Raw genomic sequence first — 24,050 nt, 5'->3', positions numbered from 1 at the left:
GAACTGAGGGGCAGGATAAAGAGTTCTTGACGATGTCTTTGAGGAGTTGCATCAAATTAGGTCCAGTCTACATCTCAGTATCTTATTATAGGAGCTAAGTAAGTGTTCCCATTGCCAAAGTTGATAGAAGGTGGGCATCTTGAGTTTGCCAACTGCTATGACAAATACCTGATAAGGAAGGGTTTGGCTTAAACAACAAGACTATATTGGCTCATGGTTTTTGGGCTAGAAGAAGTGAAGAAGTCCAAAGTCAAGATATCAGCAAGGCTTTCTTCCAGAGCATGTTACTTTCTAGTGCTGGCTGCCAGCAATCTTCAGCTTCTATATCTCTCCCTCCTATCATATAGAGATGTCCTCTCCTTTGTCACTTCTTTGTCTTCTGGATTCTCTTCCTAAAGCCTCCAGTAATCTGGTTTAAGAACTAACCTCATTCAGTTAGGCCACACATTAACTAAAAATAACATCTTCAAGAGGCCCTATTTGCAGTGGGGTTGCAACCAAAGGGAGGCAGAAAAAAAATGAAAATGAAGAATATGTGTTTTGGGGGTACATAATTCAATTTATTACATCAGGTAATCTGTACTTGCAGAAAATCACAGTTTAAATTTTTCACCATTCTCTTTACCCTGTCTTCTTCTGTACCTTCATGATTTCAACATAAGGAGTGTTCAACACTGCAATGCAGAGACAAGAAGCACTTGCTGAGTCCATTATTTATTTCCTGTATCTCAACTACCTGAAAGGTGGTCTCATGATCCATTAAAAGAAAGAAGTATCCAGAAAAACCATCATCCCCAATTCATTTTCTGTTGCTCTTTTGAATTCACAGATTTGTGGCTGGCATCATTTAAGAAATATTTTACTCTCCTAAGCTTACCTAGCAACAAAATGACTTACAAAAGAGAGATAAATTAGAACAAGCAGAGAATTACAAAAGAAAGAAAAAGCATATCAAAATGGCCAGAGGAAAAATAACTTGGCCTCTGCTGGCTGTGTAACTCAGAGTAAGTCACAACTAATTAATAAATGCTTCTGGGTCCACAAAAGTGAAACACCATTGCAACAGGTACATGAAAACCTGTGACTTCAATTAAAATATCCACAATTAGCAATTAAATAAAGCAATGTCATTCAATAAATAAACATTATGATTAATTTGCAAAATGCATTGCACAACTCATCATTAAAAAAATGACGGCTTATGATAGAAATGGCCATATATGATCAAAATTAAAATCACTTGATCTCCTTGACATTAGAGATCTGCCATTTTGCCAGTGAGAGTTTGTCCACCAGCCAAGTGTGCTAAGCATGTTGAACCAAGAATGGAAAAATGATTCCTCAGATATTGCCCGTATTATGTTCAATTCTGCACTGTAGAATATGGTTATAAGCATACAAGTGCCCTAAAAACATACAACCATGATATGGTTACTCTCTTAGTTCTCACGGACTGCCCTGATAAATCGCACACACTGGTTGACTTAAACAATGGGAATTTTTTTGCTCATTATTTTGGAGTCTAGAAGTAAAAAATCAATGTCTCGACAGGCCATTTGTTCTCCTGGCATCTGTAGCTTTCTGGTGATCTTCCATTACATGGCTGTCTCTCTCTGTCCTTGGGTCTACTCAGGTTTCCACTGGCTTTCAGCTTTTTCTTCTATGTCCAATTTCCTTTTGCTTACCAAGGCTCCAGTTTCAAGGCTTAAAGCCCTCCTGGATCCAGTTTGGCCTCATCTAAATAGGATCTCCAAGTTCTTGTTCATGAATGGGTCCATGCCTTAACTGATAATACCGTCTTGAAATGTCCTACCTACAAATGGGTTCACACCTATAAGAACTGGGTTAACACTTGAGCATTTTTCCTTTGTGGAGGACATGATTGAATCCCCAACCGTTACTCAATGTATGAGCAAATTGTGCAGCCTCAGTCATTTGTGTTTCACACTGCATGGAAGCCAAGGCCGTATATGGAAAATGGAATGGTTACTGATTTTCAGAGTAACTTCTGCACCAACGCACAGCCACACGCCTTGGTTTTGAAAGGCTGCTTCTCAAAGTGCTGTCCTCCCCTGGCTCTCAGCAGCTTAGAGACAGATCTGTCTGCCAGTTTCAACTTTAGCTGCCCACAGATACTGCACCCTCTTTGAAGGCTGGTGTAGGGAAGGGGAAGTGGCAAACACAGCAGAAAAAGCAAGGTGCAGCATGAATGAAAGCATTTTCTATAAAGACAGGGAGGAGGGATGCTTGGCGATGGCTTGCGTCTCAGAAGCTTGGCTGTTTACATCGAGGTCATCTGACAGCGGACAGGGATACCTAGTCCACATTTCCAAGTGCCAGTTGGCTTCTAAAAACAAAGCAATGTTGGGAGATAGTTTTACTTTCTCACTCTTTAATTCAATTCAGATATTGTTTTTGCTTTAAACTTTTTTCAATAAACTAGATCCATGTAGCTGAGAGGTAGTATAATGTTATGAGGAAACAGAATCTTCCTGGGTACCATGTGATGATTAAATGTGAATTTATTGGTGATAAGCTTCCTGAAGGTATAATCTCTCTCCAGGCATCTGACAGCAAAGCACCGGAGAACATCTGGCTCTCGTCTAAAAAGAAAAATGGAAAGGCTTACAGATACCACCTCAGTGGCAGTTTGTCACAACGGGCGCCTGACTTGACTTTCAAATGCTGTTCTTGTCTCTTTCTTGGTTATTTATACTGCACAATGGTGAGATGGAGCTACAGATTGGAGAAGAGCTCTGCCCAGGGTGTTTTTTCTGACAGTTTCCCCATTTCTTTCACCTTTTGATTATGCAGTTATCCTGACTCCTGATACAGAATGAATGTGCAACAAGTGAGGTATAGAATAAATACAGGGTTTATTCAGGAAAACTTGATTAGGTGATTGGTATTAGCCAATCTATATCAGAATATTCCAGTCTTCCTCAAAGTCCTGCCACATCCCAAAATTTCTACCAATGATTTTAAAAGATATATATATATATTTAATTAGAGAAGTCATAGGTTTACAGAAAAATCATGCAGAAAATACAGAGTTCTCATAGCCTCCTATTATTAACAGTTTGCATGGCTGTGGTAACTTTGTTACAATTGATGAAAGATTATTATTATAATTGTACTATTAATTATAGTCCACTCCATAGTTTACATTATTAGCCAACCCAAAGTAGGTTTGTGTAGGTTGTGATATTAGCCAACCTATGTCAGAGTATTCCACTCTTCCTCAGATGCCCATAAAATGAAAAAGTCCTACAAATGTGGTTTTGAATACAATTTTATCCTTCATCGTGATCTTCTTCTTTAAAATTAAATCAGTTTCCAGTGAAATCAATAAACACCAGGGCAAACTTTGCAAAAATAATATTTATACTATAGAATGAAATGAAAGGTCTCTAAATACAAAAGAAGGAAAACTGTTTACATTGATTTACACATCACTTATGATAGTGGGGATGTTTGTTAACTATTCTCTTTCTCAGTTCTCACAACCTCATGATTTATAAGAGTTAGACGAGGAAATAGTTATAAAGTGATGACCTGTATATGGTGCATGCAATATGCAATAATAAATATAACAATCAAGTGATCAGATATGATTGCTTGCTTGTTGGGCCTGCTCTCTCTTTCAGCTCATCCACAATGGAAACCAAGTCAGATTAAAGTTTATTTGGCGAGTGTGCCAGTTTAGATGTATTATGTTGCCCAAAACTCCACATTCTTTAATGCAATCTTGTGGGGGCAGAAGTATTACTGTTGATTAGGCTGGAATCCTTTGATTGTTTCCATGGAGATGTGACTCAATCAATGGTAGGTAAAATGATTGATTGAATTATTGCCATGGAGATGTGACCCCGCCCATTCAGGGTGGGTCTTGATTTAATCACTAGAGTCCTATAAAAGAGCTCTCAAACAGAAGGACCTCAAGCAGCCGAGAGGGACATTTTGGAGATGGCTGTTGAAAGCAGATTTTTGCTGACACTTTTGGGGATGCTAGCCCACGGTTTGCTCCAGGGAAGCTAAGAGTGGACAAAATGCCCCAAGAGCAACATTTTTAAGAACCCACAGGAGGTGAGAGTGGTGCTGGAACACAACCTGGGATCAGCAGATGCCAGCCATGTGCCTTCCCAGCTAACAGGGATCCCATTGGCCTTCCTTCGGTGAAAGTATCATCTGTTGATGCCTTAGTTTGGACTGTAAATTTTATGGCCTTAGGACTGTAAATTTGTAACCAAATAACCCCCTTTTATAAAAGCTAATCTGTTTATGGTATTTTGCATAGTGGCAGCTTAGCAAACCAGAACAGCAAGTATACAGTAGGAGCAAGTCCGAGGAGCAGAATGATCTTTACCTCTTGACCACCAATGCTGACCCATCCATCTTTTGGGCCATCCTTCAAGAGTAGTGGACCAGCAAGCTCATGGATGAGTGAATCCACTTTCCAGAATTCCACACTTCATTCAGCAAACTTAGATGGTGCACTCATGAAGTGTGAGCTCCTATAAGGTGGGATATCATCCCAACCCTGGTATCCAGTGCAGGACCTGGGGCACAGCTGGTGCCGTGTAAGTACTCAATGACTGATGGAACAAGGGAGGTGGGTGGAGCAATTAGATCCAGCTGGAGGCTGGGTAGAGTGGGAGCCGAACTTTGATGGTGGTTTGGAAGGTCTTGCACCTCGTTCCAAAGCAATGGGCAGCAAGAGCAGGCTTTTAAACAGAGGCACTCTGTGGAGAGACGGAGTTTCATTGTAGTGACATTGCTGTGGGATTAGTGAAAGGGAATCAAGAAGCACTTGTAGTGGCCCAGGCAAGAGGGGGTAGGGTCTAAAGGAGCGGAGCAGGTGGAAGGGAATGGGGCGGCATTGAAGACAGAAAATCCATAGGGCTTGAATGTCTGTCAAGGAAGCATCATTGCACAGATGGCTTAGGTAGATGGTGGTGGCACTCATTATTGTAGGAAAAATTGGAGGAGGAGGCACATTGGGATCGGAAGTGTGATACATGGAGATTTGCACATAAGCCAAGCGACTTCTATTAGAACGGCTGGAAGACATTGCCAACATTTTCTGGAGTTTAAGGGAGAGAGAAAAGTAAAAGGTTTTATATGCATGTGTGTGTGTGTGTGTGTGTGTGTGTGTGTGTGTGCATGCGTATGTAAACAGAGAGAATGAGGTCTTTTAGGCTAGAGAATCACTAAGATAATTACACGAAATATAGGGAGGAGAACAATAAGCTAAGTCCACAATTTTTTGTTAACAAGAAGAGCTTATACATAAAATTACTAAAAAACAGTCCAAGAAGTAAGAATATCAGGCCTAAAATAGAACTATAAAAGAGTAAAAAGTAGGGACTTTAAAGAAAAGAGAGTACTCAACAATTCTGATTCAAAGTGGAAGACAATGACAGATAAGGAACAAAAATAATCCATAGGATTTGGCAAAAGGAGACCACTAGAACAGTTTCAGTTTTTTCATGAAGTTAGAACACAAATGTCAGCAAAATGGAAAATGCATGTAGTTAGAAAGTAGGAATATTTGATATAGCTTTTTTTTTCTATAAGATTTGGCAGAGACTAGGAAAGTTCTGGAAATGTAGAATAAAATGCCAGGTCAATGTGCTTGTTTGGGCTTGATGGGAAATTCATTCTTTTTTTTTATTGTAGAATATAACATATTTACATAGAAGTGATAACTTTCCAAGGGCAATATAACAAGTAGTTAGAGAGCAAATTTCAAAGAATGTTATGGGTTACAGTTGCACAGTTTCAGTTATTTCCTTATTGTGAAATACAACATATGTGTAAAAAAGTGAGAACTTTCAAAGTACAATTTACAAGTAGCCATAGAGCAAATTTCAAGGGATGCTATGGGTTACAGTTCCATCGTTTCAGTTCTTTCCTTCTAGCTATTCTACTTCCCTAGCAACTAAGAAAAAGAAAATTATATAGAGATCCAGTATTCATAATCCTTTTTAAATTCCATATTGTCTGTTGCTACCCCTTCCTCTAGTTTAATCACTTTCCTGATCTTCAGAGATGTCTAGGCTGTGACCACCCTAACTTGTTCATGTTGAAAAGGGGTGTCGACATTATGGGAAAGGGGAATGCAACTAGTTGATGTTCTTGAAGAGGCTATTGCCTCTGGGTTTTGGGACTTAGCTGGCATAGGAGCTCTCTGAAGAATTTAAGTTTCTGAAGCATAAACTTAGTGAAACTTTTATACAGTCTCAGATAGGGACCTGGGTATTGTTTAGGGTTAGGGGGACTACTGTTGACTTGGGCTTATCATACTGTGGTCATTTGGCATATCTAGCTGAGGCTTGCATAGGAGTCCAGGACAGCCTCTCAACTCTATTAGAATTCTCTTAGCCACTGAAACCTTATTTTGTTGCTTTCTTTTCCCATTCTTAATAAAAAGTTTACAACGGAGATGGATGCTGTGTTTCTAGTACTGTTGAGGTTTGGATGCCCAAATTAAAAGATATAAAAGAAACTTTATGGCAGAGAGATTCCAAAAGGAGCCGAGAGGTCACTCTGGTGGGCACTCTTATGCACAATATAGACAACCCTTTTTAGGTTCTAATGAATTGGGGTAGCTGGTGGTAGATACCTGAAATTATCAAACTACAACCCAGAACCCATGAATCTTGAAGAAGATTGTATAAAAATGTAGCTTATGAGGAGTGACAATGGGATTGGGAAAGCCATAAGGACCACATCCCCTTTGTCTAGTTTTTGGATGGATGTGTAGAAAAGTAGGGGAAGGAAACAAACAGACAAAGGTACCCAGTGTTCTTTTTTACTTCAATTGCTCTTTTTCACTCTAATTATTATTCTTGTTATTTTTGTGTGTGGGCTAATGAAGGTGTCAGGGATTGATTTAGGTGATGAATGTACAACTATGTAATGGTACTGTGAACAATCGAAAGTACGATTTGTTTTGTATGACTGCGTGGTATGTGAATATATCTCAATAAAATGATGATTAAAAAAAAAAAAATGAGATTACACGAGAGCCAGGAAGCACCTTAGTATTTTAGTCAGGGAAATCCTGGCCAAATTATTCAGGAACCCCCCTCTAACATGAGCCCTGTGCTAGGACCATCCCTCATCACAACTCCTTCAGTAACTAAAGGCCATGGATGGGGGCAAAGACCAAGGCTACTTCATGCCAAACTCTCCCCTGAAGTGAGCAGAGTTGTAACAGGGTGCTGGTCAAGGTGGGATAGCACCCTGGGAAACAAAGCCTTCCCTAGTTGATTATGGAAAAACAGGTCACAAAACCTCAGATTTCTGTTTGAAATGCTGTAATTGGCCACCCACTTAGTAGCCGATTGAAAGCTGTGTTCTTGCCTATTGAAACACCAAACACCCTCTTGCCTTGTCTTTCCTTTACCTACTAAGCCAGAGTCATTCCATACGTGGTCAATACTCTCATCTATAGATCGTTCTAGAAAACCAGCTTAAATTCCCACTGTTTTTCACAATTAAAAAGTTTTAAGGGACAATTTCTCTTTAAAAAGGTGACTTTGATGTCACTGGCCCAAGAACACTGTTTTAAAAATAGTAACTAACATGTCTTGAGCACTGACTTTGTGCTAGGCACTGTGTCAAGCAGTTTACATTTATTATCTTTTTCACCACTCACAGTAAATACAGGTAGATTGTATGTCTATCCCTGTTTTATGGATGAGGAAACAAGTAACAGTGGTTAAGTATCTTGTTTTTTGGGTACATCATAGAATATTAGAAATCATTTTGTTCCACCCTTCATTTCCATGAGGAAAAAGCTCAGAAAAGTTAAGCCACTTGTCCATGATCACAAAGCCAAGAAGTAGCAGAGCTGGGACTAGCATCCACATCACCAGATACCTGGCACCATGTTCCTTCCATCCTTTCACCATATAATATGCTGCTTTGGGTTAACATGTGCCGCTGGCTTCCTGTGCCCTGCCAGTCTGCGGCCCAGACTGTTATGATCTGAGGGTTTGTGCCATGCCCAACCGAGCAACCACACTATGATTTCGAAAAAAAAAAAAGGATGAGGCTCTCACTGCCATCAGTTTGATGAAGTCAAAGTCCATGACTCAGAAAATGCAGCAGCTGTAGTTCCCTGCCCTTAACAACTTTCTTCTCAGGAAACCCGCCAGGTGCTTCATTACCTTTTGAATTTTTTGTGGGTGGCAGAAAACACACCTAAAAATAGACCTGTCCCAAGTTTTCCCAGAGGAGGCTTGCAGCCTAAAAATGTCACTCTCTTCCCCTTCCAAAACACAGACGTCAGCCCGGGGTGTGAGTCTTCCTTCCCAACCAGGGCTCCATCAGGATACGGTCCTCCCTTCTTGGGGAAGGGAGAGAAGTGTCTCTTGCCAGCAGGAATGAACTTTTGGGAAAACTGCTTTTCTAAAACACAGTGACTCCAAGAGAAAGGATATGAAGGCTCTGGCATAGTCTTCTTCCCTCCTGAGGATCGATTAAATGAGACAATGTATGGAAAGATGCTTTGTAAACTGCAGATATCAGGAACTTTATTGCATGCCTCTGCACATGTCCCTGCGTCATCAGCCAGGGGAAGAACTGACACAGATTTTCCAACCACAGAGACCCAGGGAGTTTTCCTGGTCTGAGCTTTCTGTGGGTAACTCCAGTGTGCTGAGATGAGATCAGAGCCACCATGAAAAGCAGGCCTGAAGCTGGGATCCCACAGGCTAAAATGGGGAGCAGGGAGCTACAGGAAGTTTTAATCATGCCAACAGGGTTGGGGAGACAGGAGAGCCTTGTTCTGCCATGGGAGGAGCTCCCAGTTGACTCTCTGGGGCCATGGTAATTTGGAACTGGTCTCAACACAAACACAAGTTTGCTAGCTTTTGTCAGGAGTATACAATGCTTGAGCTTCATGGGACACCTTGTCGTGTTAGAGGTGTTTTCAGTCCTTCTTTTTTACTCATTTATTCATTCACTCAATAAATATTTAATTCTTAAAAAAAAAAAAAAAAAAAAACTACAACCCAGAACCCATGAATCTTGAAGAAGATTGTATAAAAATGTAGCTTATGAGGAGTGACAATGGGATTGGGAAAGCCATAAGGACCACATCCCCTTTGTCTAGTTTTTGGATGGATGAGTAGAAAAATAGGGGAAGGAAACAAACAAACAAACAGACAGACAAAGGCACCCAGTGTTCTTTTTTACTTTAATTGCTCTTTTTCACTTTAATTATTATTCTTGCTATTTTTGTGTGTGTGGTAATGAAGGTGTCAGAGATTGATTTAGGTGATGAATGTACAACTATGTAATGGTACTGTGAACAATCGAAAGTGCGATTTGTTTTGTATGACTGCATGGTATGTGAATATATCTCAATAAAATGAAGATTTTTTTTAAAAAAGAAAGTTTATATAAGTAAGAGGATAACAAGTAAAAAAATAGGTTGCAGAGAATATTTCACATAATTGTTGTAATATTGCTTTCACAGTTATGGGATGAGAGAAATCATCAGTGGGGTATGTACAAACTCTCCAGGTGAAGTTTTAACACGCTTTCAGGAAACTGAAGCAATCAATTCCCCTTGTTGGTGGCACCCATTTAAAAGCCTAGCCTATTTTTAAATATATATATTTAATGATATCTGAAGTATCAGAACAATCACTTCCTAGGGCTCCTCTCCCTGCTCTATTTCATCATAGCCATGAACCCCAACAGGCTTTTTAGAACACACTTCTGCCTTGGTGTGAAACTAACTCAGATCAAATAATCCCAGTGTGTTTGGCTCTGCAGAGGCAACCCTATCCAAGAGGCACTCTGTGGGAACTGAGCTTGTAGTCTTTCCCCCAGCAACAGGCAGACACTGGCATTTAGAATATTTTTCTCTGATTAGCATGCAGAATCATTTTCTTTGCCCCAAGATTGCTTCTTTATTTATAAAAATTGCATTTGAAGTCTTTTTTATGCAAAAATAAAGGCTGTTTACTCTGTATATGCCAGCTCTGGAAATACAGGGCTGTCAAAGCTCTCATTTGGAGAACTGGTCACTGGAAATTAAGAGTTGAGGATGGAGAGGCGGGGCAAGATGGCGGAGTGGTGAGGAGGAGAATTTTGTCTCTCCCCTAGAGCAGCTGGCAACTACCCAAGAACTATATGAAACAGTGTTTTCGGGGTCTCCAGTAACCAGTCACACATTGGACACAAGTTTGGAATTGGAGGAAAAGCTGAGATCGCAGCGAACACTGTAAGTTCCCCGGACCAGGGGTCTGGCGCCCCTCCCCACCCAGACCTCACAGACTGTCTTGCTGCCGGCTCCCTGAAAGGGGGGGGGGACCAAAAAACAGCAATCTGCTGAGGGCAAGAAGGGAGGCTCAACCCAGCCTCAACTGCAGAATTAATTAACAAATTAATTAACTAACTTTGGGAGCTGGGGTGCTAAAGAAGGGCTGGGCTCCAAAAAGTGGGGGCACGTAAAAGCGGGCACCCATTCCCAGACTCCAAAAAAGCCATTTTTTTTTTCCCCTTACATTTTGTCCCTTCTGGCTTCTCACTGATCCCTTATCATTTTGCATTTCAATAGCCCCCCGCAGGGGTGGAACTGAAGCAGTTGAAGAGTAATTATCAGACAGTAGCCCAAAGCATATCTTTAAATGCTCTATTCTGACACTGACAAAACTTCCAGGCTGGGGAAAGACGTTTAAAAGAGACTCTTTTTTTTTTTTCCTTTTTTCTTTTTCTTGATTTCTTTTCTTTTTTTTTTTTTTAATCTAAAAGTAATATATGTGGTTATTTTCTATCAGAAAGCCCAGGTTGAGGGACTAGGCTGGGCTTGAGGGGAGACAGAGTACCCACAGTGTCTTTGAGTTCCGTATTCACTACTGAAGGCCTCCAGCCCTGTCTTTAATTGGCAACTCAGGCTGACCAAGGAATCTACCTGGAGAGGCCCCAAAGAGGAGAGAGGAGAAGGGAATAGTGCCCCTGAGAGACAACTGGAATTCTGAGGACTGGGAGAGTGGAGGGAGGCCCAGCTCAACTGGCAGTCCTCCTTCTGGGAATTCAGACCCCAGGGGCTGGAATTCAGATTCTGGCTTCAGTCAGCCACGCCCCTGACAGGATCAGAGTCACCAGGAGAACTAAAGGCTCCATACCTCCTTACACTGGTGGGGGAGCTGCGGGCTGGCCAGCGCCACCTGCTGGACAGGAGAGGAAAAGCACCAATTCTAAAGGCCTCATAGGAGGGTCTCATTCTCAGGAAAACTCCATACCCTCCCAATGAGACCTGGGCCTCACTAGACTGGGAAAATCTGACTAGGGTCGACCATATCTGAGGAGACCCACTCACAAAAAGGTTACATAGAGACAGAGCAAGAAACAGAAAAAACAAGAGGGGAAAAATTCTGATCAACTAAATAGAACCTAAGTTAGAGGTCTAGAATAAGTTGAACTGAATAACAGAGGCCAGAGAACAAAGCCAACCAACAAGAAAACCACTAGGTAAAAGACAGAAAACAAGCTCCAAAACAAACTAATCAAGAGAATCAGATGCCTAGACAACTTAAGATAACAAGCCATACCAGGAAACACGAAAACACGGACCAGTCAAAGGAACAAACTAATAGCTCAGCTGAGACACAGGAGTGGAGGCAACTAATGCTAAATAAATTTGATGAAATGAAGGAAGATATAGCAAAAGAGCTGAAGGATATAAAGAAGACACTGATCATAAAGAAGAATTCATAAACTTAAAAAAACAAATGGCAGAACTCATGGGAATGAAGGCCACAATGGAGGAGATGAAAAACACAATGGAGGGACACAACAGTAGATTTGAACAGGCAGAAGAAAGGATCAGGGAACTGGAAGACAGGTCATTTGAATTCATACACACAAAAGAACAGATGGTGAAGAAAATGGAAAAATATGAGCAGGGTCTTAGGGAGCTGAGTGACAACATGAAACGCACAAATATACGTGTTATGGGTATCCCAGAAGGAGAAGAGAGGGGAAAAGGGGCAGAAAGAGTAATAGACGACATATTCACTGAAAATTTCCCAACTCTTATAAAAGACAGAAAATTAGAGATTCAAGAAGTACAACGTACCCCAAATAGAATAGATCCCAATAGACCTACTCCAAGACACTTACTGGTCAGATTGTCCAATGTCAAAGACAAAGAGAGGATACTGAAAGCAGCAAGAGAAAAGCAGTCCATCACATACAAGGGAAAGTCAATAAGACTGTGTACAGATTTCTCTGCAGAAACCATGGAGACAAGAAGACAGTGGCATGATATATTTAAGATACTGAAAGAGGAAAACTGCCAACCAAGAATTCTATATCCAGCAAAACTTTCCTTCAAAAATGAGGGAGAGATTAAAACATTTTCAGACAAACAGACACTGAGAGAGTTTGTGAATAAGAGACCAGCACTACAAGAAATACTAAAGGGAGTGCTACAGGCTGATAGGAAAAGACAGGAGAGAGAGAGTTGGAGAAGAGTGCAGAAATGAAGATTATCAGGAAAGGTAAAAGGAGAGGAAAAAATAAGATATGACATATAAATTCCAAAAAACAAAATGGTAGTAGAAAGTACTGCCCTTACAGTAATAACACTAAATGTAAATGGATTAAACTCCCCAGTAAGAAGACACAGACTGGCAGAATGGATTAAAAAACAGGACCCATCTATATGCTGTCTACAAGAAACTCACTTTAGACACAAGGACAAACATAGACTGAAAGTGAAAGGTTGGAAAAAGATATTTCATGCAAACAACAACCAGAAAAAAGCGGGAGTAGCTATATTAATATCAGACAAGTTAGACTTCAAAAGCAAAACAATTAAAAGAGACAAAGAAGGACACTATATATTCATAAAAGGGTCAATTCATCAAGAAAACATAACAGTCATAAATATTTATGCACCAAACCAGAATGCCCCAAAATTCATGAGGCAAACACTGCAATCATTGAAAGGAGAAATAGATACCTCTACAATAATAGTTGGAGACTTCAATACACCACTCTCATCAATGGATAGATCATCTAGACAGAGGATCACTAAAGAAACAGAGATGTTGAATTGTATGATAAATGAACTAGACTTGACAGACATTTATAGAACACTACATCCAACAACAGCAGGATTCACTTTTTTCTCAAGTGCTCATGGAACATTCTCTAGGATAGACCACATGTTGGGTCACAAAGCAAGTCTCAACAAATTTAAAAATATTGATATACAAAACACTTTCTCAGACCACAATGGAATGAAGTTGGAAATAAATAAAAGGCAGAAGGTCATAAAATTCACAAACATATGGAGGCTAAACAACACCCTCTTAGAAAACCAGTGGGTAAAGGAAGAAATTACAAGAGAAATTAGTAAATACCTCGAGGCAAATGACAATGAAAACACAACTTATCAAAACTTATGGGATGCAGCAAAGGCGGTGCTGAGAGGGAAATTTATTGCCCTAAATGCCTATATTAAAAGAGAAGAGAGAGCAAAAATTGAAGAGTTAACTGCTCACCTGGAGGAATTAGAGAAAGAACAGCAAACTAACCCCAAAGCAAGCAGAAGGGAAGAAATAACAAAGATTAGAGCAGAAATAAAAGCAATTGAGAACAGGAAAACAATAGAGAGAATCAACAAAACCAGAAGTTGGTTCTTTGAGAAAATCAATAAAATCGATGGACCACTGGCTAGGCTAACAAAAAAAAAGAGAGAGCAGATGCAAATAAATGCAATCAGAAATGGGAAAGGAAATATAACTACCGACCCTGCAGAAATTAAGGAGATAATGAGAAGATACTATGAGCAACTGTATGCTAATAAACTAGACAACTTAGATGAAATGGACAACTTCCTAGAAAAGCATAAACAACCAACATTAACTCAAGAAGAAATAGATGACCTCAACAAACCAATCACAAGTAAAGAGATTGAGTCAGTCATCAAAAAGCTCCCAAAAAGGAAAAGCCCAGGACCAGATGGTTTCACATGTGAATTCTACCAAGCATTCAAGAACGAATTAGTACCAATCCTGCTCAATCTCTTCAAAAAAATTGAAGAAGAGGGAAAGCTACCTAACTCTTTCTATGAAGCCATCATCACCCTAATACCAAAACCAGGCAAAGATACTACAAAAAAAGAAAATTATAGACCAATTTCTTTAATGAATATAGACGCAAAAATCCTCAACAAAATACTCGCAAATCGAATCCAGCAGCACATTAAAAGAATTATACACCACGACCAGGTGGGATTTATTCCAGGTATGCAAGGCTGGTTCAACACAAGGAAATCAATTAATGTAATACACCACATCAATAAATCAAAGCAGAAGAACCACATGATCATCTCGATTGATGCAGAAAAGGCATTTGACAAAATTCAACATCCTTTCCTGATGAAAACACTTCAAAGGATAGGAATAGAAGGGAACTTTTTCAATATGATAAAGGCAATATATGAAAAACCCACAGCTAACATCACACTCAATGGGGAGAGACTGAAAGCTTTTCCTCTAAGATCAGGAACAAGACAGGGATGCCCACTATCACCATTGTTATTCAACATTGTGCTGGAAGTTCTAGCTAGAGCAATTAGGCAAGAAAAAGAAATAAAAGGCATCCAAATTGGAGAGGAAGAAGTAAAACTTTCACTATTTGCAGATGACATGATTCTATATGTAGAAAATCCAGAAAAATCTACAACAAAGCTACTAGAACTAGTCAATGAATACAGCAAAGTAGCAGGCTACAAGATCAACACGCAAAAATCTGTAGTGTTCCTATACATAAGTAATGTACAACAAGAGGAGGAAATCAAGAAAAAAATCCCATTTACAATAGCAACCAAAAGAATCAAGTATTTAGGAATAAACTTAACCAAGGACACAAAAGACCTTTACATAGAAAACTATAAGAAACTGCTAAAAGAAATTGAACAAGACCTGAAAAAATGGAAGAACATACCATGTTCATGGATTGGAAGACTAAATATAGTTAAGATGGCAATTTTACCTAAACTGATTTACAGATTCAATGCAATACCAATTCAAATCCCAACAACTTACTTTACAGAAATAGAAAAACCAATAACTAAATTTATTTGGAAGGGTAAGGTGCCCCAAATAGCCAAAAATGTCTTGAGAAAGAGGAGTGAAGTGGGAGGTCTCACACTACCTGACTTTGAAGCATATTACAAAGTTACAGTGCTCAAAACAGCATGGTACTGGCATAAGGACAGATATACTGATCAATGGAATCGAATTGAGTGTTCAGAAGTAGACCCTCACATCTATGGACAACTGATCTTTGATAAGGCAGTGAAGCCGAAGCAACTGGGAAAGAGCAGCCTGTTCAATAAATGGTGTTTGGAGAACTGGATATCCATTTCCAAAAGAATGAAAGAGGATGTCCATCTCACACCTTATACCAAAATTAACTCAAAGTGGATCAAAGACCTAAACATTAGCACCAAGACCATAAAACTCTTAGAAGAAAATGTAGGGCAATATCTTAAAGATCTTGTGAAAGGGGGTGGTTTCTTAGACCTCACACCCAAGGCACGAGCAACCAAAGAACAAATAGACAAATGGGATCTCCTCAAAATTAAACACTTTTGTACATCAAAGGACTTTGTCAGAAAAGTCAAAAGGCAACCTACACAATGGGAGTTGATATTTGGAAACCACATATCAGATAAGGGTTTAATATCCCGAATATATAAAGGAATCCTGCATCTCAATACCAGAAAGACAAACAATCCAATTAAAAAATGGGCAAAAGACATGAACAGACATTTTTCTGAAGAGGAAATACAAATGGCTCAAAAGCATATGAAAAAATGCTCAACTTCACTGGCTATTAAGGAAATGCAAATCAAAACCACAATGAGATATCATCTCATACCTACCAGAATGGCCATTATCCAAAAAACAGAAAATGACAAGTGCTGGAGAAGATGTGGAGAAAGAGGCACACTTATTCATTGTTGGTGGGAATGTAGAATGGTGCAACCACTCTGGAAGACAGTATGGAGGTTCCTCAGGAAGCTAAATATAGATTTGCCATATGACCCAGCTATTCCATTGCTGGGTATATACTCAGAGGAACTGAAACTTAAGACACAAACAGACATTTGTAAACCAATGTTTATTGCAGCATTATTCACAATTGCCAAGAGATGGAAACAGCCCAAATGTCCATCAAAGGACGAGTGGATAAACAAACTGTGGTATATACACATGATGGAATATTATGCAGCTGTAAGACAGAACAAAGACATGGATCATGTAATAATGTGGATGAACCTTGAGGACATTATGTTGAGTGAAGTTAGCCAGAAGCAAAAGGACAGATTCTGTATGGTCTCACTAATATGAACAGACATTAATGAACAAACTTTGGGAGTTAAAAGCTGACAACACAGGCGACCAGGAGATAGAAAGAGGGCAGAGATCAGCCATTTGATGCTGAAGGACTACAGAATGTTTAGGATTGATTGCATAGATCCAGAAATAGATAGCATAATACTGTGTGATGGTAGCACAGTATTGTAAGTACACTGAACAAAGATGTCTGTGAGTAAAGCTGAAAGAGGTGGGATAGGAGAATGTATGACACCAGAGGTAAAGATAGATGATAAAGACTGGGACTGTATAACGTGGCAAAAACTGGAGTGGCCAATGACTGTTACTAAATATACAAATATAAAAATGTTTTTGCATGTGGGAAAGCAAATGAATGTCAACCATGTAGAAATTTGAAAAAGGGATGGTATTCAGGAAAAAACATAATCAAAGCAAACTGGAGTCTATGGTCAACAGTAACATTGTAATATACCTCCATTAAATGTAACAAAGGCAATACGCCAATGCTAAATGTATATGAGAAGGGGATATAGGGGAGTAATATGGGATTCTTGGTAGTGGTGTTATGTGCTGTCCTTAGTAGTATATTGTATTGTATGACATGTTATTTTTCTTTTTATCATTTTTTCTTATTGCTAAAAAAAAAAATCAATTTTTCTTGTAGTAATTAGTATGTTCAAATGCTGATTGTGGTGATAAATGTACAACTTTATGATGATACCATGAACAACTGATTGTACACTGTGGATAAATGTATGGTATGTGAATATAACTCTATAAAACTGTAGGAAAATATATATATAGGAGTTAAAGTGTTGGAGAAAACATGGTGAGAGGGATGATGCCTCACCAATATGGACTAACTACAATGTGTAAACTCAGAATTGAATCTTAGAACATAGCCTAACGTGGACACAATAATTGTAATAGTCCCTAGATTGTAAGCTCTTACAGCAGTTAACTCTATCCCTGAATTGTAAGGCCTATCTCTAAACTTTGAGATGCTGATCCCCTAGCATATGTTGTCACAAACATTGGGACTGGCGGTTTGATGTGCTGAGCCCTCGAGCATGGGACTTGCCCTTATGAAGCTCATTACCACAAAGGAGAGTCTAAACTTGTATGTAATGGTGCCTAAGAGTCTACCCCTGAGTACCTCTTTGTTGCTCAGATGTGGCCCTCTCTCTCTCTAACTGAGCCATCTCGACAGGTGAACTCGCTGCCCTCCCCCCTACGTGGGACCCAACTCCCAGGGGTGTAAATCTCCCTGGCAACGCAGAGTATGATTCCCGGGGATGAATGTGGACCTGGCATCGTGGGACTGAGAGTATCTTCTTGACCAAAAGGGGGATGCAAAATGAGACGAAATAGTTTCAGTGGCTGAGAGATTCCAAATGGAGTCGAGAGGTCACTCTGGTGGACATTCTTATGCACTATATAGATAACACCTCTTAGGCTTTAATGTATTGGAATAGCTAGAAGTAAATACCTGAAACTACCAAACTCCAACCCAGCAGTCTGGACTCCTGAAGACAATTATATAATAATGTAGATTACAAGGGGTGACAGTGTGATTGTGAAGACCTTGTGGATCACACCCCCTTTATCTAGTGTATAGATGAGTGGAGGAATGGGGATAAAAACTAAAGGACAAATGGGGTGGGATGGGGGGATGATTTGGGTGTTTTTTTTTCACTTTTATTTTTTATTCTTGTTCTGGTTCTTTCTGATGTAAGGAAAATGTTCAGAGATAGATTGTGGTGATGAACGCATAACTATGTTATCATACTGTGGACAGTGGATTGTATATCATGGATGATTGTATGGTGTGTGAATGTATTTCAATAAAACTGAATTTAATTAAAAAAAAAAAAGAGTTGAGGATGGAGTTAAGAGCACAGACAAACGTCAGAGCCACGTTACAATGTCTTGTAACCTTCACTTCTTTCTTTGGAAAGTTCCCCAGCATGATGGCTCTAAAGTATTTGTAATCTTGATAGGTTTTCTTCCTATTCAGCATTACATCTGACACATCTCATGTATTATATATCAAAGCAGCAAACCCATGGGATAAAAACTTTGGAGAATATCATTTGAAAAAATGTAAATTTTGGATTATCAAGAGTTTTTTAAAACTCTTCTAAATCCCACATATAAAGTCGTTTATCATGTTCTGCCAATGCTTACACAAACGCTGATATTTTCCTAGTAAAACCATGACCAAATCTTTGAAAAAGATGTCTCTGTCTATATTCTTTATGCTAGTGGATTCATTAAAACATTAATGTGCACAATGGAGAGTTATAAATTATGTACACTGTGCTGAATCTGCTAAAGGGGAAATGGAGCCAATTCCTGGAAGTCTATTGAGAGATGAAGATGAAGATGTTCTGCTCCTTTCCATTCTCAAAACCCATCTTTCTAGAATACTCTATGATCAGGTTTGCAAGGTGATTATGTCAACATCACAGGAACTTGTGCACCTGCAACATATCCTCACAGTCCATGGCAATTCTCAGTGCATGCATTTCTTGAGAAGGAAATAATACATTGTTGAGGTGAAGAGCAAAATTTTATAGTAAAGTTTGCATTGTGAGCTTCCAGGGTGCTAGACAATTTGTAGAATTCTCTCATTTTATATTTTGTGCAATAGACAACAGTCTATCTCATTTCTATTTAAATGTTGCCAGTTGGAGGCTTAGAGACATTATGTTAACTTCCCCGAGTCACAAAGCTAAGGCATGTGAGCATTTCAACTTCAGTGTTCTCAGCTCTCAACCACTAATCCTTTGACATTTTGGACCTGAAAATTCTTTGTCGTCAGGGGGCTGTCCTGTGCATTGTATATTTTGCAACCTCCAGGGATAATCCATTTAGTTATCACCAAAATTGTTTCAGGCAGTAGATGTCAATGGTAACTTCCTTGCCTAAAATGTCTCCAGACATTGACAAATGGCCCCTTCATGGGAAAAAAGTTGCCTCTGGTTGAGAGGCACTGCACCGGATCATTCAAGTGGACGAAAGATTAAAATAGGTGTTTACAAGGTAATCCTCCCCTGGGAACACTAGCAGCCCCTGCTTCTTCTGGGGACTTCTTAGAACGGTGAATTCTTGGTCCCCACCCCAAACCTACAAATCAGAAACTCTAAGGAAGGGCCCCAGCACTCTGTGGTTGATCAAGCACTCCAGGTTTTTCTGATGACCACTGGTTGGAAATAACCGCTATAGCTCTCAGCATTAGTTGCTTTCATGGAGGAAGGGAGGAAGGAAGGGACAGAAAGCAGAGGGGGAAAAAAAAGAAGAAGAAAGAAAGAAAATCTTAATCAGTTCTCCAAAGTTTCTGTGGCTTTTTCCTTTGCTTTTAGATAATATTGATAGGTGAAAACTGGCTGCAATGAAGTCTCCAATTATAACTGAGTGAGTTTGATTTTCTCCATCCATAAACCAACATTTTGAGTTTCATCTTTGTGAGATGCTGGGAATCCAGAGTTGCATTTTAGTCATCCTTGACTGATGAACTGGCTGACCTGACAAAATTAGGAACTTGACATCTGATTATCCCAAGGGGGTAAATGACTAGATGAGCCTGTAACCGGTTGAGTCCATTGCACCCCTCTCCTTAAAATGGGTAACTGTCTGATTGAGTAAAATAAGGGAGAAATAATTTCCAAATTCCTCTGGAATGCAGGCACAACAAGGCTCACCACGGTGGGAGAGCGTGTTGGTTTCCTGGGGCTGCTGTAATAAATTACCACAAATTTAGTGGCTTAAAACAACACAGTTTTCAAGGTCATAAGATAGAAATGAGTCAGGGACTAAAGTTAGTGAATTGGCAGAGCTGGGTCCTTCTGGAGATTCCAGGTGAGAATCCGGTCCCCATCATTGCCAGCTTCTGGAGGCCACCATCCTTGGCTACATCACTCCAACTTCTGCTTCCACCTCTTTTCCTCTATTGATTCTCTTGCCTCCCTCTTATAAGGGCTGTGGTGATGACATTGCATCCACCCAGATAATCCAGGGAAACCTCCCATCTCAAGTTCCTTCACCTCCTCTCATCTGCAAAGCCCCTTTTGACCTGGAAGGTAACACATTCACAGGTACAAGGGATTAAGAAGTGGAACTCCTCAGCCTTACACAGAGAGCCAGTTGCTTTCTCTTGCAAGTTGCAACAATGTGTTGACTTTCCAGGCACAGGCAGTCTCCCTGAAAGTCACAATGAGCCCAAGCAAATGGTAACACTTTTTCATTCCTAAGACATTTCTTTCTCCACCACATCTTGCAAAAGAATTTAGATGTAAAACTCTTTGGAAGCAGGGGACTATGTCTTATTGCTGGAAGTCGCTTAGTTATATATGAAAGAGGGGCAAGGTTTAAGAAGACAGAAAAGGAAGGGTTTGCTTGTTCTCTGTCCAGAACGGCTTCCTGCAGTGCCTCCCAAGGATTCAGCTCCAAGTATGATCAAGAACAATGACATGGAAACTCGAAACTAATCACAGATCTGTCATTTGCTATCCTAGGCAGTGAGGCATAATGTATTTGGAGTTTATTTTCTCATAAGTAAAGGGGGGGTAATAAGAATCACTTCCTGAAGTCATTCCAAGACAAAGTGAATGAATGAATGGAAAATCCCTTAACATAGTGTCTGGGACATTGTAAGAGCCCAATGACGGATGAAAACATTTTTTAGGGGTTTAAATGCTGCCATTGTGTTTTTGTTATTTACTCATTTACTAAACATCTCTCCTTTGTCTTCTAGGTGATAGGATTCCCAAATAGAAATATTAGCAAGTCTTGGTAACAAACTGCAAAGAACTAACGTGCAAATCTAAGAAATCAGAGTAGATTTAATTAGCAAAAATCCATTATCTACTCCTGTTCCAGGGGTTTATAATTAGATTGAGAGTAAAGAAAACTTGTCAGCTGTGTTATCCTATCTATTGTAAGGCCCCAATAGCCGAGATCCCAAAAGTCTTGCTTCTTGGAGTTTTATTTTCAATAGAGAGATTTGGAGTTAGTCTTGGGTAATAATATGCCACAGACTCTGTTTTAATCTTAAAAGGCCACACCCATTTCAGGAGCAAAATCTTATACATCATAGAGGCAGAGGGAACTTTAAAAAAATAAAGCTTATGTTTTTCCATTAATAAAGTGACACATATTCATATGGAAAATATATCAATTACAAAAGAAGAAAATACATTTTTCCTTGCCTGGAACAATATTAGCACATTCAACTATACTGTTTATTCATCTTTTGCATATTTTATGTCATACTTGAGCACTAAAAGGGATGCCTGAGGCTGTCTTTGAAGGGTGATGTGAAGAGAACTTGATGACAGCAAAATCTCCCACTGGTTGACTTATTATTTGCCCTCCCAGAGGAATTTATCTAACATTAGAGAACATTATACTATGAATTAACAAATGGAAAAATTATGATTCAAATTCCTTATAAATAGAAGTGTTCCTCATTTTAAAAGATATGTATTAAACTCCCAAAGGTGACAAGACTGTGGTAAGACTTGGTGACAGAAATAAGCAATGGTTAAGGAATCTTTGGAATTCTGAAGCATACAACAAGCCTCTTGGCTTCTGGTAGGCATTCAGTAAGTGCTGATGAATATTGTTTCTAATGAAAGTGACTGTTTCTGCAATAGAAACTATTATAAATTGGGAACAGGCTTGCTCTTCCTTATTTTTGTTCTTAAATTTTTCATACCTTTTATAATTTCTCTTGATATTCAGGGAGAGAGAGTGCTTCTCTAATTTGCCCTCCACATATAACCAATTTTAACTTTCAAAATTCATTTTTAATATGGCAACTTTACTTTTATTTATCTCTTTGCTTGTTTTGGTCATTTATTGCCTTACCCATCTCCAATGTAAGCCAGGGGATAGACTGAGAAAAAGATTTTCAATTGCTTATAAGCATTGCTAATGAGGTTCTTTTTATTTCCACCCCAGGCAAAGATTTTTTTTTTTTTTTTTTTTTGTGACTTTTTAACTTGTGGGGAGTTTACATTCCTGGATTCGATAGTTTACAGTTAATCGTCTCCTTCTGGTGTATTCATATACTAATGAAATGAAATAAGCAGCAGTCAAAAAGGAATCAACTAGTGCTAAGTGCAAAATACAGATGCAATTTTGTAGCATACTAACACCACAAAATATTATATTGCAATCAAAAGGAATCAGTTAGGACTACGCATGATGTTGTACATGGAACTTTGCAAAATACTACATGAAAAGGAAAGCACTAAGAGATTACAAACAGTACAGGACACTTCTATTTAAAAACATAAGTTAAAATATTATTTAAGGAGTAAAAACATAAATCCTATCAAAATTAAAGCAATGAAATAATAAATAGAGGTTTGAAGTGGTGCTCACATTCATTTAATGGAGGTAGGGGAATGCAATAAGTTTTTTTCAAAGTTGTATGATTTTTTATTTGGTAGTAGGTGGAAGGAAGACAGAAGGGAAAAAAAGAATGGAGGGAGAAATGGAGGAAGGAAAGAAAGAAGAAAGGAAGAAAGAAAATAAGGAAGAAAGGAAAGAGGGAGGCAGGAAAAAAGAAACGAATGAATAAAGGAATAAAAAGCATTGAATGCATCTATCATACATTTTGACCAAGTGTTAACTTAAAGTAGATTTTATTTTATTTTTCATTTGCATTTTATGATCCTTGGAATTCTTAAAGTATTTTATTTTAATGACAGCATGAAAGTTTTTTGGAGATATGGAAAATAATTTCTGTTGCAATGCATTTTTTTCAATGTTAGGATCACGATGAATGCAAATATGAATATTTTAAACAAGCTCCAATGTTCTGTTTTGAGAAATCTGACAGACAAGCTGATAATTGCATTGGACATAGTCTTTCAATCAACTTGGCTGTGAGCTACACTTGAATGACTCACCAAGCACCACAACAATTAATCATCAACTTTCCTAGAAGACAATACCCCTAGGAGAGCCCAGTGGTGTATGCAACTTCTAGGGAAAGGTTAGTGACTTTGAGAGCTTACAGCTGTCATTGTATCCTCTTTGGTTTTGCAAAGAGCCCTCCCTAAGCAACTTCTCTTTTTCCATTGGAGGAAGGGAGTCAGATGAAGTATGTTCACTGCCATACTGCTGAGCAACGTGCTGAAAATGTAGGGCCAGTCCTGGTTTAAATTGATTTAAATCTCATTCAATTAATGAAGAACAGTTTTCACACTAACCTACTTACAAGTTCCCTGGTATAAATAGAGATATTATTTACAATTGCCCTTAATTTGGTGATGGCAATACAGGAAATAGGCAAAAACGGCAGATGCTCCAGAGTCTTCATTGCTGGGAACCAGAAGATTCTGAAAAAGGATAACCCAAGCAGGTAAGTTCAGAGACTAGACAAAAAAGCAGGTGCTGGACACCTGCAAAGGATGAGATAGAGGAAAAGTGAGATGCAAATTTCACCAGAAAACACGGATTTCCAAAGAAATCCATAGGATGGCATTCTGGGAAGAATTGAGTCTCCCAGAAAGGTATGTTGAAATCATAGCTGCCAGAATCTCAGAATTTGACCCTCTTTGGAAATAGGGTCACTGCTGATGGAATTGGTTAAATTAAAGGTGGGCTCCTAATGCCGTATGACTGTTGTCCTTACAAGGAGAGAAGATGGCAACAAGA

Source organism: Choloepus didactylus, chromosome X, assembly GCF_015220235.1.
Source record: "Choloepus didactylus isolate mChoDid1 chromosome X, mChoDid1.pri, whole genome shotgun sequence".
Classification (NCBI taxonomy): domain Eukaryota; kingdom Metazoa; phylum Chordata; class Mammalia; order Pilosa; family Megalonychidae; genus Choloepus; species Choloepus didactylus.
The sequence above is the reverse complement of the archived record's forward strand: the minus strand, read 5'-3'. Positions refer to the sequence as shown.